At 40.1% G+C, this 18,848-nt stretch overlaps 2 protein-coding genes and 1 pseudogene across 3 annotated transcripts in view; all 3 read left to right on the top strand.

Annotated features, from left to right (window-relative positions):
* The window catches only part of LOC143734954 (uncharacterized), a 375,259-nt gene that overhangs the window by 141,034 nt on the left and 215,377 nt on the right, over nucleotides 1-18,848 (top strand). The window lies entirely within an intron of this gene.
* The window catches only part of LOC143735223 (uncharacterized), a 395,094-nt pseudogene that overhangs the window by 254,950 nt on the left and 121,296 nt on the right, over nucleotides 1-18,848 (top strand). The window contains exon 2 of the transcript XR_013203070.1: nucleotides 11,247-11,576. The product of XR_013203070.1 is annotated as an uncharacterized LOC143735223 (transcript). The remainder of the gene's footprint in view (nucleotides 1-11,246; nucleotides 11,577-18,848) is intronic.
* LOC143734907 (uncharacterized) overlaps nucleotides 1-18,848 on the top strand; it is a 328,536-nt gene that overhangs the window by 222,443 nt on the left and 87,245 nt on the right. The gene's annotated exons all lie outside the window — the stretch shown is intronic.

Here is an 18,848-nt window from a genome sequence, read left to right as displayed (position 1 = left end):
CAATCTTTATATATTTTACTTAGGTTACAGAAATTAATGTTTCTATTAAGGGTTTTAGCTTTGTAAGGCACTGTATCAGTGTTTTTTCTTTTTTGTCCAATACAAATAACCTGGTACTTTAATCAATCTCAAAACTATGTTACCAATCAACAACAAAATCCACCTTAAGGCCTGTTCACACCGGGACGAATTTCGCGTGCGATATTCGGCAACGTTTAACGCCTCGTGACTAAACAATGGGCGCCAATGTGAGTGTGTACACCGACGCGTAAAACGCCACGCGTAAAAGCGTCATTTTTTTTAAAACGCCTCGGGTTCGTTTTTTTGGTTTGACGCACCGCGTCAAAAACTATCCGACCAATGAGATTGGCGCTTTTGCTCACGTGTCTGGAGCTTCTGAAGTTACAGTAAAACACAACTTGGGGGCGCTCAAACACAAAACGGTCTTGCCGAGCACACACCGAGGTCTTGGCGAAGAAGATATATAGCGTCTCCTACACCAAAGCAGAGAATGTCTAATGACCAAAGCCCGTCTACGGACATTCTCTTATTAGACATTATTATTATTAGACTTATTAGACATTCTCTGACTACACTCTGCCGGGAAGAAATAAGACGAGGAAGATGCAAGGCCAGATGAATGTAGAGCTGCTGGTCTTGTTGGTGTCTTTATAAAGAGACACCAACGAGAATAAAGAACTATATGACAAACTTGCTCTCTTCTTCTGAGTGACAAGCGAGTGTCAGAAGCACTTTGTGGACCGGGGTATTTCTGTTTTACATTAAGCGCCATCTAATGTCGGGGAATAAATTTGCATGTTCACTCGGCTCATCGTCAGCGAAAATCGCTTGGGTGTGAACACAAAAAACGCGTTGAAAAACGCTGACGAATAACGCGAGCCGATATTCGTCCCGGTGTGTACGAGGCTTTAAACTACAAAATGTGTAACCTACATAATTTATGATATTTATTGCTGATTAATAATTTATAAAAGAAAGAAAGAAAGAAAAAGACTGTGATAGTACATTCAGAATTCATTTAGTAAACAACTCCAGCGAGCGAGCCCAAAGAAAATTCTTACAAGAACAGCGTGTATCTGAGAGCGCGCGCCCAGTTCCCGCGCAAGAGCGCGAAGGTGCGCGCGGCAAAAATGACGTCATTGCGGTGTGGGCGGTCGTGCGCGTTGGGTGCACAAGACCCCATTTCGCCTGGCGGTGTGCACGGCACTTTTTGTAACATCGCGCGCGGCGCCGCATCCGAAGATGAACGATTGCGAGCCGAATCTGGCCGAACTGGTACGTCTGTACCAGCATGTTTATGATCCTTCTATAACAGAGACATTCGCATTGATGGGCGACCATAAAAGCCTCTCATTCAGGTCCGGCCCTGGCCAATTTGCTGCCCTAGGCAAGATTTTACCTGGTGCCCCATGCATCACAGCCCATTTCACCCTGTGTTCATGATTATTTATCCTATATATATATATATATATATATATATATATATATATATATATATATATATATATATACACACATTACAGCCTAAACACAAATAGCAAGAGCATTACATCTAGCATTCAAGTCAAGTCCCATTTATTTTTATAGCGCTTTTTACAATAAGCCTATAGATTATTTCAAGGCAGATTTACAGCTTTACAGTTTTGTTGTTTATAATTTTGTTCAGTATATATAGCCGCTCTGGATAAAACAGTGATGTCTTTTTGTGTTTGGAGCTCCGTCGAATTGATTCATAAATCCTTGATTTTCTTCTTTACCACTCATTTATAAACAAGCACTTCCTATTTTTACAACATGTGAACTTATCTTCGATACTATTCCTTATAAAAAACAATCGGATTGCTTTGATATCGCTACTTAGATCCAACTTTCCGAATCTCCGCTACTAGCCTTTAGCCCGCTAGCATTGCACGCGTGGGCTCTCGCTGAAAGGATGCGGGTTATATCCAGGATTTCAATCCTAAATTAGTAGTGATATTGGTAGTATCACTACTAATTTACTGTTCATCTGTTATAATGGCGAATATATCTGATGTGTGTCTATCGTTACCTCTGAGTGCAGGTGAGGACACATTCGAGCTGCATTCGGTGCTGTTGGAGCTGGAGTGCGTGGAGAAGCAGATCCGTGGTCTGCTAGAGAGGCAAGCCGAGCTGCGAGATCGGCGATCAGCGCTGGAAACATCACGCGCCGATGCTCACAAGTCAGTGGTTAGTAACTTTTTGACTCCAACCTCGTCTACTCCGTGTGTTTCTCTGCACAGGACGCAAGCTCCCAGGACGCGATCATCCCTGGCTTCATTCACTCCGGCACCGACACAGCACTATGGACCCTGGGTGATCCCGCAGCGGAAGACACGAGCCAGGACCAGACCAAGAACCTCTCCACCCATCCCGGTCTTCGAGATCTCCACACGGAACCGCTTCTCCCCCCTTCGCGAGTCAGAACGCGACGACGCCGTGATCATCGGCAGTTCCATCGTCCGTCATGTCCGTGCTACCTCAGGTAAGGGTAATGTGCGCACTCACTGCTTTCCTGGTGCTCGTGTTCTAGATGTCGCTGCACATGTTCCCGAGATCCTGAACGGTGACGAGCGCGTCGGAGCGGTTGTCCTGCATGCGGGAGTGAACGACATCAGGCTGCGGTAGACGGAGGTTCTGAAGAAGGACTACAGGAGCCTGATCGAGACGGTACGCAGCACATCGCCTGAAGCAACGATCATCGTGTCTGGACCGCTTCCCACGTACCGACAAGGACAGGAAAGGTTCAGTAGATTATTTGCACTAAATGAATGGTTAATGTCATTGTGTAATGAACAGAAACTACTCTTTGTAAATAATTGGAATCTGTTCTGGGAGCGACCTAGGCTCTACCGTGCTGATGGCCTGCACCCCAGCAGAATCGGAGCGGCTGTTCTGTCGGACAACATCTCCAAGACGTTACACACCATCTGACTAGTAAGTCAAAGTCCAAATCACAATCTTTGCTGTCCCAACTTAATTGATACAAGTAGTGTAGAACATTATATAGAAACTGTGTCTATTCCTCGTTTAGTGAGGCCAAATAATAAATTTACTGTAGGATCTAGGAAAAATCTTATTGTAATTAAACCAGAAAATCTCAATATCAGTGAACAAAAACAATTTCTAAAGCTAGGTCTTCTAAACATTAGATCGCTCACACCTAAGGCGGTTATTGTAAATGAAATGGTCACAGATAATAGTTTCGATGTATTTTGCCTTACTGAAACCTGGCTTAAACCAAATGAGTATTTCGGTCTAAATGAGTCTACTCCACCAGGATACTGTTATAAGCATGAGCCCCGTCTGATCGGTCGTGGCGGCGGTGTTGCAACAATCTATAGAGATATTCTAAATGTTACTCAGAAAACAGGTCACAGGTTTAATTCATTTGAAGTACTTGTGCTAAATGTTACGCTCCTAGATGTAAGAAAGAAATCCCTATTATCACTAGCCTTGGCTATATAGACCTCCAGGGCCCTATGCTGATTTCCTAATAGAGTTTGCAGACTTTCTCTCAGATCTATTGGTCAATGTCGATAAAGCAATAATTGTTGGAGATTTTAACATACACGTAGATAACACATTTGATGCCTTAGGGGCTGCATTTACAGATTTATTAAACTCCTTCGGGGTCAAGCAAAACGTCAGTGGTCCCACTCATCGTCTAAATCATACACTAGATTTAATTATATCATATGGAACCAATCCAACCGATATAGATATTGTACCGCAAAGTGATGATCTCACTGATCATTACATGGTAACATGCATAATACGTACTATTGAAATTTGTCATGTTGCGCCACGTTATCGACCAGGCAGAACAATCCTTCCAACCACTATAGATAGATTCTCAAATATCTTACCTGATCTATCTCAGCTGCTCAGTGAACCCAAACAAACAGATGAACTAGAGGAAATGACTAGCAGTGTGAGCACCATTTTCACTAGTACATTAGAAATTGTTGCACCAATTAGATTAAAAAAGGTTAGAGAGAAAACTAAAGCACCATGGTACAACAGTGCTACGCATGTTATCAAGAGAGAAACTCGTAACTTAGAGCGTAAATGGAAACAAACTAATTTAGAGGTCTTTAGAATCGCGTGGAAAGACAGTATGTCACGTTATAAAAAGGCTCTAAAAGCAGCCAGGGCTGAGCATCTCCGCATACTAATAGAAAATAACCAAAAAAATCCAAGGTTTTTATTTAACACCGTAGCTAGACTAACAAATAAACAGACATCACCAGAGCAAAATATTCCGTTACAGTATAGTAGTAATGATTTTATGAATTTCTTCACTGAGAAAATAGAAAGCATAAGAAACACAATTGTAAATGTACAATCTTTTATGGTGTCTTATGATTCAGCCTCAATTATATCCCCTCTGGAACAACTACACCGCTTTACAACTATAGGACAGGAAGAGCTTAATAAACTTATCATTGCATCTAAACCAACAACATGTTTATTAGATCCAATACCCACTAAACTACTGAAAGAAGTGTTACCTTTAGTGGAAGAGCCTCTTCTCAATATTATTAACTCGTCTTTATCTTTAGGTCATGTTCCAAAAATATTCAAGCTGGCAGTAATAAAACCTCTCATTAAGAAACCACAATTAGATCCAAAAAACCTAGCAAATTACAGACCCATTTCAAATCTTCCATTTATGTCTAAAATACTAGAAAAAGTTGTGTCCGCTCAATTGTGTTCTTTCTTACAAGAAAATGATATCTATGAAAAATTCCAGTCGGGATTCAGACCGCATCATAGCACAGAAACTGCGCTAGTTAAAATTACAAATGATTTACTATTAGCTTCTGACCAAGGCTGTATCTCAATACTAGTTCTACTCGATCTTAGCGCTGCGTTCGACACTATAGATCATAAAATACTCTTGGATCGACTACAAAACTACACTTGTTCAGGGACAGGCATTAAGCTGGTTTAGATCGTACTTATCAGACCGTTACCATTTTGTCTGTTTAAATGGGGAAAAATCAAAGATAACGTCAGTAGACTATGGAGTGCCGCAAGGATCGGTGTTAGGCCCTCTTCTATTCTCAATATATATGCTGCCACTTGGTAATATTATAAGAAAACATGGAATTAATTTCCACTGTTATGCTGATGACACTCAATTATATATTTCATCACGACCAGATGAAAACACTAACTTATCTAAATTGACAGAGTGTATTAAAGATATAAAATGCTGGATGACGTGTAAATGACGTGTAATAATAAATTGAGTTATTACTTATTGGTCCAAAAAACTACCCACAAAACCTCGTACAATACAACTTTAATTTAGAAGGATGTCCTGTTACTTTATCCACTACAGTAAAAGACCTGGGTGTTATACTAGACCACAACTTGTCTTTCGAAAATCATATATCATATGTTACAAGAACAGCCTTTTTCCACCTTAGAAATATTGCTAAGCTACGTAACATGCTATCTGTCTCTGATGCAGAAAAGCTAGTTCATGCATTCATGACCTCAAGACTAGATTACTGTAATGCTTTATTAGCTGGTTGTCCTGCATCCTCAATAAACAAGCTACAGTTAGTGCAAAATGCAGCCGCTAGAGTTCTTACTAGATCGAGAAAATATGATCATATAACACCAATTTTATCATCTCTGCACTGGTTACCTATTAAGTTCGTATCAATTACAAAGTACTACTACTGACCTATAAAGCCCTAAATGGTTTAGCTCCTGTGTATTTAATGGACCTTCTATCGCCCTACAATCCATCGCGTTCTTTAAGATCACTAAATTCGAGGCTTCTGGTTATTCCTAGGATATCTAAGTCCACTAAAGGAAGGAGGGCGTTCTCGCATTTAGCTCCTAAACTCTGGAATAGCCTTCCTGATATTGTTCGAGGTTCAGACTCGCTGTCCCAGTTTAAAACTAGATTAAAGACGCATCTCTTTAGCCAAGCATTCACATAATGCTTACCTTTTATACCATTGTTGAATCAGATCGAATGCATTAATTGTATGAACAGCAGCTATGCTAATTATTTCCCATTTGCTTTTCTGCTGTTATCAGTAAATGGCGTTCGTCAGCTCCAGTTTGTATCCAGCCCCTCACGGAGACTTCAGAGTCCCCAACACCTGCGATGAGATGACTAAACGCCTGTGAAGAGACGACTCGACGCCTGTGAAGAGACGACTCAACGCCGGCGATATGTTATGCCCTAAATTAATACATGATTAACTAACTGTATTTTTTCTATCTACATTTCTGAAATGCACTTTGTGTAAAGCTGCTTTGAAACAATATGTATTGTGAAAAGCGCTATACAAATAAATTTGAATTGAATTGAATTGATGTCATCGTCCAAATGTCATTAATGCACAAACTATTCATTGAGCGCTCGCAAAAGTGTTTGTTTTGCAGTTGATGGCAGCAATCTTCCACTAAACTATGGCACGTTTCATGTTTTCACCATGAATGAAACTGCAAAATGTCTTCTTTAATGTTAATTTGACATAAAACGTTGCTACTTTTAATAAACCTGTAGCCTATATAAATATCATTAATCATTTTGGCAAATAAATTTAAAAAATGCCATATATCCCTCTCAAAACTGCACAACTGTAGAGTAAAACATTAATTAATAAAAGTGATAGTGAATGCATCTAAAAAAACTGACGTGATTGTTACAAATCACACTGTCTGGGGCCTCTGGAGAACTCAGAACAACTGTTAGCATAAAGTTTAAGGTAAAAATAACTGCCATTAAATTATATATTTTACTAGGCCTATGCAATTAGATAAACTGTTCATTCATTACATTACCTCTGTCTTTATCCCCTTTTATCCTCTTCTCTTCCGTTTGGCGCTGTATCTATTGCAGACTATAATGCTAATTTAAAATATGTCATGTAAATTTGGCCATCCGTCACAATCAGGTAACTTTCACCATGTCTAGACCTGGCGCGAGCTGCCAGGCCCGTTTCTACGGGATTCTTGTGGGTTTCTTTCTTGAGTGTTTTAAGTGCCCTCAAACGAAAGCAATGCTGTCTACATTGGATGCAGCGAGGGGCGACGCTACACAACAAATTACCAACAGTAAACTGATCGCGCGCGCTCTGTTTCTGACGCACTTCAAGCACTCGCTGGGCGGTGGAAGATTGATGCGCCGGACCGGAGTCGGGGGACTTGGTTAAGTTTTTGTGGAGTTTTTTTGCTTTATTTTGTAGCATTTTGAATTAATGGTTTAAAAATAGTATTAGTAAAAAAAAATAATAAAAAAAAAATTCACTCGATCGTTCACTCATTTTGGCGCCCCTATTGAGTGGCGCCCCTAGCATTTGCCCATTCCGCCTATGCCACGGGCCGGCCCTGCTCTCATTTTGTGAATAGGAACACATTTGCATTAAGCACCCAGTTTACACTTGTCTAAAGTAACTGCTTACATTTACAAAATAAACCTACAATAGCAGAAGTAAGCCCTGCTGATGGAATTAAGGTTTAAACACTCTTCAATAAGGCTTTTGTTGTTTAAGTAGTTTACATGCAGTGAAAGTAGGCTATAAACCTAATGCATTTAGTACTCATTTAGTACTTATATGAATCAGAAATTAATAAACTATAAACGGCAAACTACTTCTTCACTGCTGATTCCTGGTGGTTTAAGCCTAGTTCACACTACATGATTTTAAAACGTCGGACTGAACTGTGCGGTTCACACTACATGACTTGCCCTCTGAGAAATCAGGAGTGTTCAAGTTGTTGAGCTGTTCACACCACACGACACAACGTGATTGATCCGCAACAGGAGGTAACGCACTACACGAGTTGACAACAACTCTTGACAGCAATGTAGTGTGAACCGCACAGTTCAGCCCGACGTTTTAAAATCATCTAGTGTGAACTAGGCTTAATGTATATCTTGACGCAAAACAGCACGCGCGCCAATACACAGCGAAGAAGAACACAACACGCGAATATGGACGTCAGACAGAAACTAGTGCTGCAAACTGTTTGCGCGATGTTTTGCTCTGAGAAAAAACGCCAAAAAAGAAAAAATAAGAGAGTATGGGCGAAAGAGTGGATCTGCATACGCGAACAGCAGGTCTGTGCTACAGAGAGAGTTGGAGGTGAGTACAGCATGTTTATATCGGAGATGTAGCTGCATGTTTATGGTTGGCTGACGGCAAAAATCTCGTATTTACCCGCGTATTTACCCTACGTATTTACCGCGTATTCATTTACTTGCTTTGATTGGCTGTTGCTCATGACATCAGTGAGATTGAGTCGTGCGACAGCTCTGGATATCTAGCATGCTAGATATTTTTTAGGCTCGGCGACGCATCTGCGAGGCGTCTGCGAGCGTCTTTGATGCGTTGTTGGCTCCTTCATACTAACAGATTGGCGAGTGTTCATCGCCCGCTAATCCCCCGCAATTTGCACGCGATAACACCCTGACCTGTCGGCGAGCTTAACGATTTGCAAATTGGGTTTAAATCGGGCTTAAAATCATGTAGTGTGAACTAGGCTTAACGCACCATAAAGCCTTGTTTATACTCGACGAGTCCGCACGAGCACGAGTCTCCGCTGACTGCACGCGCACCTCTCCAAACGGACGAGCCGTTTATACTTGACGCGCTCGCCGTAGTGCTATTCTGTGAAACGACAGGGGGCGACTCGGAGTAATTCTCCTCTAAAGCCTAGTTCACACTACATGATTTTAAGCCCGATTTAAACCCAATTTGCAAATCGTTAAGCTCGCCGACAGGTCAGGGTGTTATCGCGTGCAAATTGCGGGGGATTAGCGGGCGATGAACACTCGCCAATCTGTTAGTATGAAGGAGCCAACAACGCATCAAAGACGCTCGCAGACGCCTCGCAGATGTGTCGCCGAGCCTAGAAAAATATCTAGCATGCTAGATATCCAGAGCTGTCGCACGACTCAATCTCACTGATGTCATGAGCAACAGCCAATCAAAGCAAGTAAATGAATACGCGGTAAATACGTAGGGTAAATACGCGGGTAAATACGAGATTTTTGCCGTCAGCCAACCATAAACATGCAGCTACATCTCCGATATAAACATGCTGTACTCACCTCCAACTCTCTCTGTAGCACAGACCTGCTGTTCGCGTATGCAGATCCACTCTTTCGCCCATACTCTCTTATTTTTTCTTTTTTGGCGTTTTTTCTCAGAGCAAATCATCGCGCAAACAGTTTGCAGCACTAGTTTCTGTCTGACGTCCATATTCGCGTGTTGTGTTCTTCTTCGCTGTGTATTGGCGCGCGTGCTGTTTTGCGTCAAGATATACATTAAGCCTAGTTCACACTAGATGATTTTAAAATGTCGGGCTGAACTGTGCGGTTCACACTACATTGCTGTCAAGAGTTGTTGTCAACTCGTGTAGTGCGTTACCTCCTGTTGCGGATCAATCACGTTGTGTCGTGTGGTGTGAACAGCTCAACAACTTGAACACTCCTGATTTCTCAGAGGGCAAGTCATGTAGTGTGAACCGCACAGTTCAGTCCGACGTTTTAAAATCATGTAGTGTGAACTAGGCTTTAGCCAACGAACCGCCTCGGACCTCGGATATGACGTCACGTCCACACTTCAAGCGTTCTATTATGTTTTGCGCGTCCGAGTCGGAGAAAAAAATGGACGCCACCCGGAAAGCTGTTGTAATGGTAGCATTGGCCATTTTTACATTAAAAAAATATATTATGACTACACCTTATCAAAACGCAGCCATTTGAACTTGAAAATGTTCACTTTATTTCATGTTTTTCATGTTAATCTTCTGTTAGCAACTCTAGCAACGTTAGTAATTGCACTCATAACAACCGATTCCCATACCTACAGGGGACGCAGTAATACGAGTGATTATAATCGTCATTTAAAATACCAAAGTGGTTCAAAAACAATAAAAACAATTCATACTTACAAGTCACATAGGGCGCAGCCATCTTGAATTCCGAAACGGAATTCTTGCTCGGTGTCCTCACGGTTGTCCGACGTCCGAGAGGAGAAATCCGAGGAAAGGGGGCGTCTTGCTAGGCAACGTCTGCCTTCCGATTCGGATCTCCGAGACGGATAAATAATAGAACGCACCATTAGCTCTCGGCACATTATATTCCGCGCGCGAGCAGAGAGATTCGCGCTCGCGCATTATATTAATGTTGGCTACTTTCGCGCTACAATAATGCGCTCTCGACATTTCACAGGAAAATAACTCCCTACTGGGGGACATTCTAAAACGCTTAACGTGGAAAACGCTTAAGTGGCTTACTGTACTAAGACAGTGATGTTAAAAGACCAAATTCAGTACTCATCATATTAATAAAACATACTATGTATAAAAAAATCAGATGAGCCCAGAATATGAACGCAACGCGTTTAATTACACGTTAAGCATTTTCCTCCCATAGAAAACCGTTATAAGAAAACGCTTAACGTGGCTTACTGTAGGCTACTAAGACAGTGATATTAAAAGACCAAACTCAGTACACATCATATTAATAGGAAAACGCTTAACGTGGCTTACTGAATGTGTACTGAGTTTGGTCTTTTAATATCACTGTCTTAGTACAGTAAGCCACTTAAGCGTTTTTCACGTTAAGTGTTTTAGAATGTCTGGGATGTCTGTGATTGTCTGACAGGTCTTTGAGACGGGTTTTGGAGAGAGAGGGCAGGGTTTGTGGTCTAATTCAGTTTTAAGGAAGTTAACAGAATAGTTTAAACTGTTAACAGCTTGTTATCTACACATCTTCACAGCAGATGCTCTTGGGTTTTCAAACTTAAGTGTAACAATTTCAGACCACTGAACTGTTGAAGAAAATGTTTCACATATTTGCTTTTTGCTGTTGCTGTCTGGTTGGTGAGATATAAACTTGTTTTATGATTTATAGTTGCATGTTTTTTTGTGTGGAGCTCTAATAAACTTCAGTTCCACCATCAATGAATAAAAAATTTTACTTATCAAACTTATAACAGTAAACTAAAACGTGAAATGTAAACTATGTGAAGGTGTGTGAACTCAGATATCTGTGTAAAAATGATATCCATCCTGCCATTTATTTCCCATGATGCTGTTTCTAGCTTTCTACTTTCTCAAAGTTTGTAATCATTTCAAAACTACTTCAAACTTCAGTTAAAGCTTCATTATAACAACTTAAAGTTGAATGTGTGACTGAGAGACTGTTTCTGTGTGTTCTTCAGGAGTGTTTGCTGGTACAGATGAACTGAAGTCAGTGTCAGTGATGGAGGGAGATTCAGTCACTCTAAACTCTAGTCTCACTGAAATACAGAAAGATGAAGAGATATTCTGGAGATTTGGAACTAACAGGTATCGTATAGCTAAAACCAATGGAGAGACCAATACGATCTATGATGTTCCTGATGGGAGATTCAGAGACAGACTGAAGCTGGACAAGAAGACTGGATCTCTGATCATCATGAACATCACAACTAATCATACTGGAGTCTATGAAGTTAAGATCAGCAACAGCAGCTCAGAGATTACATACAGATTCACTGTTACTGTCTATGGTGAGTAGAGAAATACAGCTCACTCTATTATATATTACAGAAGTCGCATTTTATTGTTATAATTAAGATGATTAAACTTTATTGTCATTGTACAAGTATAGATCTTATGAAATATAAAAATGGGGGACGGGGTCTTGTATTGGACATAGCACATACGATGCAGTTTGTTAAAATACTGTAAGGAACCTGGGTCAGGCTTTGGGGACATGTATTCAAAAATTTGTAATTTTACAATTAATAACTATTCATACGGGTTTGACCCAGATAATCATTCATGTTAAATCTCCCAAAAAGGGATAATACGTTGCCGATCTGGTATGAACGACGGAATACAACGGATTTATAATCAATCATCCCACATATTGGCAAAAATAGATCAATTATATATATCAATAATCAAATCATAACGAATTATAATTCAACATTCCTATACTAATTGTCCAGAATATATAGGTTCCCAGGATAACTTCTAAGGGAATTAATTCGTCATCGAATGAATATGTTTGTCCAGCAAACTGATCATGCGATCTTCATCAACTCCTATAGAGAAGTTACCCTTAAGGAACTCGCAGGAAAAGACGATCTTTCCGGCCGTGAAAGATAGCTTTCCTGTTTTGCAACAATACTATTTAAAGTATTCTACAATTTTAAAGCTCGTAGCTGGATCGTAACATTAAAGGGACTTGTATAAAGAGCCGGCCCGAGCCTTTTGGGGGCCCTAAGCAGAATTTGATTTAGGGGCCCCCTCCCACTACGCGGAGTCACCTGTGCTTGACGATTATTTACACAAATATCACGCAATAATGATACATTATAAATTAATACAGTGAGGTTATGTAATAATACAAAATAAATAGGCCTACTTAAAAAATAGATAGCCTACTTAAATAAAAAGTTTTAACTTTTACTTTACTCTTTTACTAACTCTTTGAAACTCCTTAAAACAAATTATCTCAAAACATATCAAATAAATTATTTGCTAAAATAATGACAAAACTGAGAAATCAGAAACATAATAAGAGCAAGGGTTTAACAATGACAATTATTGTTGAAAACTGTAAAAATATTATTATTTCTCAACTGTCTCAATACAGTGTAACTGTCCTCAAAATCTTTTTTTTATTGTTATTGTAACAGACTTTGTTGGATTGTATATGACAGAATTCAACAAAGTCTGTTACTATAATACCGGTATTGATGTAGGCTACTGGCGCTCGTTGTATATGTGTGTATGCAATGTATTTTTCCCCTCGGGGCTTGCCGCAGATAGGAATGGGTCAATTGCTGCACAAAACACACCGTAAATAATCATGCAAATATACTTCTATCTTGCTCTTTTTTCTACTTCTTTGTCCTTTTCTTCTTTCTATTTTCGGCACCAGAGGGACACGTCCTTTTTTGTGACATGGCTTAACATTACCGTGACTATGCGCAGTTGCGCACGAATTGTCTATGCACGTGCGAGGTGTCTAGATTATGCGCATGACTTAAATGCTGGCAGACACACAGCGGCAGTTGTAGGCAGGTATATATATCATGAAATCAGAATTTTCTTGTCTCGAATTAATCATTCATTCATTCATTCATTCATATTCATTCATTCATTTATGTCACTTGTTTAAGTCATCTAAAAAATATATTTTTCGATTTTTCGACTCGATTGGGCCAAGCAGCCGCTTAGTTCGTTTATGCCTCGGGCCGGCCCTGCTTGTATATGAGCGAAAAGACAGAATCAATAAATTAATATAATGCATTTAATAAAGGCAAAGTTACGTATACCGGTTATAACAAACAATAAATGTATTTACAAACACAATAATGGAAACGACACAATGAAAGAGAATGCATCAATAAAGAGAGAATGAGAGAGAATGAGAGAGAGAGAGAGAATGAGAGAGAGAGAGATCCGTAAGGATCACAGTTCTGCAAAATTCACCTGGACAAAACCCTCTGAGAGACCACAAGAAATCAACATCACCCTAAACGGGGGTAAACAAATCTTAATGCTATGAAAGCTTAGTAAACGAAATACTTGCACATCTATAGGTCTTTTGTGTGGCTGATATGAAGAAGGCGTGTGTGTCTCGATCCTGGGGGCGTCACGTGTTCACTTGCTCTTCCAGAGCGAGCAGGGCCGTGCACAGACATTTTGAGGGGCAGTGGCCTAAACCAAAAAAAAAAGGGGCACTAAGGGGGTGGTTGCTTGTTCACACAAATTATTCAGTTATTACAAAATATTCAATTAAAAGAGAAGACAGCACACGCTCAAATACATTTTCGACTTTATCAGGAGAATACTCTAACCAGGGGTGTTATTCATACCACTTTGTCTACAGAGTGTGCCAACAACAGAAAATTTAGTTATTGGTATTAGATCTGATCGAGAGTACAATAATTTGATTAGACAAGCAGCTAATTCTAAGAACGTAGATATGTTGTACAAGTTGTTAGCACTAGTAGAAGACCAAGAGCAAAACATTACTGCATTAATACAACAAAAAAAAGAATAATTTCGCAGATTCAACCACTGTCTTTCATAGCCTACCTGTTAATGCGACAGCTTTCGTGATGCTTTTTACACTGGGCTCGTTTGCTGCGGTCCGAGGCCGAGCGCGACTAAACTGCCATTGTGAAAGGGTCATCAGTTTTCAAGAGAGTGCCGCGCAGACAAATATACTGTGAGTGATGCTGCGGAGCGAGCGGGAAAACCTGGAGCGGATTAGCGGAATCAGCGGAATGCTTTGAGCGGAGCGGTGGGGGTGGGGAAGAGGGGCACCTCAGTCGATGAGGGCAGAGGGGCAGTGGCTCTAGCCACCGGGCCACCCCCCTGTGCACGGCCCTGAGAGCGAGCCAAGCGCTGCGATTTTGAATGTCCATTTGAGGTGAAGTTGCCGGTTGATAATTCAGGCTAAGTTCATTTCACTCGTCGGTGGAAATGAACAAAGGAGAATTCGAAAATGGAAAATAAAAACTTAAAGAAACAAACAAACAAAGGAAAAGATCCCCGGAGGGGGATCAGGAGTTACATGATGTGAGGAAGAGGAGAGAGGTAAGAGAGGGAGACTGATCTTGATCAGTCATTTAAAAGGGTGAAGATGTCACACCCTCTAGGGGTATGTGAGCCAATCCGAAGTCGTTCCTTTGGAGGGAGATTTTATGACTCTTTGTGTTCAGACAGCACATTTGAATCTGTAATTTCATTGGGTGTTTAAGAGAAAGAATCTTCAAGATTCTTATAATACCCATGTGTCACACAGTTAACAAAATGTAATGTAAATTAACAAATGGGGAACGAAGACTGGAATTTAGAGACCAAATAAGCTTCACATATTTGTATGCAAAGTCTAAAACATTAACCCATTAATTAGAGTTTACAAGAAAACAAAGGCCAAAACAACATTCGAAGGAAAATCATGAGATGTGAAAATTAGATACATGTTTATACATTTCTCAAGTGTTTTTATATATATATATATAATATATAAGATTAACAGGGTTTATTTCTCCTCCTCAGGAGAATTAAGTGAGTGTCACATCTCTCAGGAATTTCCTTTTAGAGGTTGTAAAAATCCTTATCTATTGTAACAGGATTCTGCGAGTGTGTGATTGGTCCAGACGCTACAACTACTATACACTCACAGATCCCTCCATAGGACCTGGGCAATCGGACAAACATAACAACATATCAAATACATCTCAGTAAAGTCTACTAAATGAGGAAATTAGTGAAAGTCCTTGGATAGGTGTGTGTGTGTATGTTTGTGTATGTCCATTTGCGCATCTGGCATTCCTTTGAGGAGATAGCAATCTCTTTGAGGCCTGACCCCCGGCTGTGTGTGTGGTACCAGGCCTGAGTTACAGATAGGAGTCAAATGTTAAAAGCATTTTCACATGTTGGACTGCATGAGTCACGCTGACACGGTCCAGATACTCTACAATACTTTCAGTGATGATCAGGATCTGGAGGGGATAGATTAACTACTTTTGGTCTCCTTAAAAGTAAAGACACATTTGTGCATTTTTATTATTCTTCAAACTTTGCCATGAGAGTCTTTAGCAGCTCAAAAAATCATTTTGGTGAAAGCTGTGAAATTTAGCATGATGATTGATGAGGGTCTGAAAAGTCTCCAAAACAACTTTGGGGTCTGTCAGTCATATAACACAGACTCATCAAATTTCAAAGCTATTAACTTAGCCTAGAAATATTGTCCTAATTACATTAAAACACTTTGATTTGTTGCCTTTTTTGTATGTTAATGTTTTTTTTTCATTGCTCCTCTTTTGTCCAGTCTTCCTCATAAGTGGCTCCAAGCCTCGCAGACTGACTGAATTTGTTTAATTTTCAACATCATTCCAGTTCCATACCAAAGCAAAGTTATTCATGATGTTTCTTAGCAATACTTTGGTGTATTTAAACTAAACTTGGTATTTATTGTGTTCATACCTGTGTGTATGAGACTGACAACAGCAGTGTTTTTATGTAATGACTCTCAACTGCATATGCCAGTTTTGCAATGTAGAGAAGTGTGGCTCAGTGGATAGACCCTGGCTCTTAATCATTGCGTTGTGGGTTTGAATCTCACACTCTGTTAAGATCTGCCACTATTAATTTGATTCTTTGTATTATGCTTTGTGGAATGTAGGTCATGCATGGCCTCATAATTTATTCTTATTTCTCTCTGTTCTTTCATGTTTTTCAGCTCCTCTGCCTGTCATTAGCAGTAACTCTTCAAATCGTTCCTCACCATCAGGATCATCAGTGTCCAGATGTGTGCTGCTGTGTTCAGTGTTGAATGTGAGTGATGTGACTCTCTCCTGGTACAAAGGAATCAGTGTATTGTCCAGCATCAGTGTGTCTGATCTCAGCATCAGTCTCTCTCTACCTCTGGAGATTGAGTGTCTGGATGATTCCTACAGCTGTGTGGTTTCTTCTTCATTCACCAACTGGACCACACATCTCAACACTGAACTCTGCCAGACATGTCCAGGTACGTCGGCAGTTTTTTTTATGTGTTAGTTTATGTTCCTGGTCACTGATTTAATGTATTTCTATCAACAAAGTTATTAATGGATTTGTTGATGTTCTTGGACACTGAACTCTTTCTTGATTTTCGATGATTGTTCCTTCAGGAGAAATTCTATTTCAAAAAAAACGTTTTAAGCAAGTTTAACTTCACTTTACTGTCAACTTATCTTCGTTTTTCTATCTGATGAGATGCTTTAAAGGTGCAATGTGTAAGAATTGAGGTAAAAATATCCAAAAAATGAGCTACACGCATCAAAAGAATGAGAAGAGATAAGGGCGATGATGTCATTAAAAAAAATGACAAGTTATAGTGCTGCAGAGATATCAGCCTGAATTAGCATGCTAAATTACTAGCCATGGCCCGACAGGTGTCGTAATACCAGTTTCAGCCATGGGAGGCGGTATGCGGGCAACATAACCACCAGCCAAACTGCAATACAAGAATAACTTGCACGGCTTGTGGGCGTACTTGAACCTGATGTGTTTGATAGTTAGCTCTACCCACAGATCCGATCCGGTTTTCACCTGTTATCTACCAGAGCCCGTCTCTACCAAGCTGATGATAAAATGTAACATTAGCTAATTATATTATGTTTATTAAATTGCTTTCCTGAGGTAAATCTGACATATTTGTTCTCCAGCTATGTTATTGACCTCTGCACGCTGATTAAAAAAAATGATTGGTCGATATTATGTATGAGGAATACATTTTGGTAAGTTGTAGCCTACTGTATCTTTCAATAGTGTTTGTGTTTTTTTACTATTAGCTAGTAGAGATGATCGGTTCACGTGCGCTAGGGATCTGTCGTGTAACATTTTTCAAGCGCCAAAACGGTATTTATTGTTTGAATTGTGTAATAAAAATGACAGAATCTGAGAGCTGAATTTTTTTTTATATCATATCTAACATGCTCTGTCTAGTCTGTTGTTCTCTGTGTCCTCTTTGCTTTGCGATTTTTCTGTGCGTGACAAAATTGATGTGTGGCGTGACTGAGAGTGTGTGAAAAGTGTCAATTGTGTGTGCCTCACGGTGAATTCGTGAGAGTTGGCAGCTCTGAATGGCGCTAGCTTGGTCAACATCAGCAAATGCTGTCGGTCAAATTAATGTAATTCAAACTAACAATAAAAACGTAATATGAACAAAACGAATATGAAAATATTCACTGGTAAAGGTGAAGGGGAGTAGCTTGAAGATGTCATATTTAAAAATCACTTGACATCAACCAACGTTCCTCTGGAGTCAAAACGTCCTCTATTAGGAGTTGGCTCGGCTTCGGCTATGGCTTTAGGGTCGTTGTGAAGGTAGGGGCGGAGCATAGAAACTATGCCGTTTCTCGTTTGTTACTCTAGAGTAGACCAACTCACTTTCTGGAGGTATACTGCCCCCATCTGGTATGGAATGTGGAGTATGAATTGATTTTTTGGCGACCATGACACAAGGCACCTTTAATTGAAAAAGAGGTGTTTTTCCCCTAATAATGTAATACTTCCTCCCAGAGACACCTATTAAAACATTGTCTCTGTGGCACTTGCAAGTAATTGCTTGTTTGTTTTAGCGTCTCGATCAACCTGACAATGGCACATCCAATGGAAATCACAGGGAGTGTTCAGGAAACCATTTTGAAACAATAAGTAATTTTGCAATTCCATTTTGTGCCACTAGTGGTGCAGAAATTACACACTTAAAGGGCATATTGCAAGGTTTTTTTTGTACAAAATTATTATATAACATTGTATGAAAATACCAAATGAAAAGTTAATGCAGGATTTACAATGTTTTTATAAGACGCGAGGGCACAAATTCTGTGGAAAAAGTGACAGTTTCTTTGACCGTTTAAAAAAAATGCTTTTTTTCAACAACACGTCATGTTACGTAACAAGAGGGAGTCGTTTGCCGGGCTCTGCGTTGGCTCAGCAGAGTAGGTTGGTATTCAGTAGGAGCAGTTGTGATTCAGTGTGTTATCATCGTCATGGTAAATTGTGTTAGTGGAGGTTGCACAAACTCCAGCCTGTCAGGACTTCGAGTCCACAGGTTCCTTACAAGAAAAAGGACGGCGCTATCTTCCGTGTCAGGGTGCGTTTTGTGCAGGTGAAGAGACGGGACTTCTTATGGCGTTATTTTTTAGTCAAAAGTTACGAGCGTGTAAGACATGCTCACGAGCACATTATGTTATTTCACACGCGCAAAAATGAACCTTCAGCTGGCATGATATAAGTACTCGAGCACAAATTCAACAACCGAGAGG

This window comes from Siphateles boraxobius, unplaced genomic scaffold, assembly GCF_051911475.1.
Source record: "Siphateles boraxobius isolate OS27281-9 unplaced genomic scaffold, OSU_SipBor_1 13, whole genome shotgun sequence".
Lineage (NCBI taxonomy): Eukaryota > Metazoa > Chordata > Actinopteri > Cypriniformes > Leuciscidae > Siphateles > Siphateles boraxobius.
The sequence above is the reverse complement of the archived record's forward strand: the minus strand, read 5'-3'. Positions and strand labels throughout refer to the sequence as shown.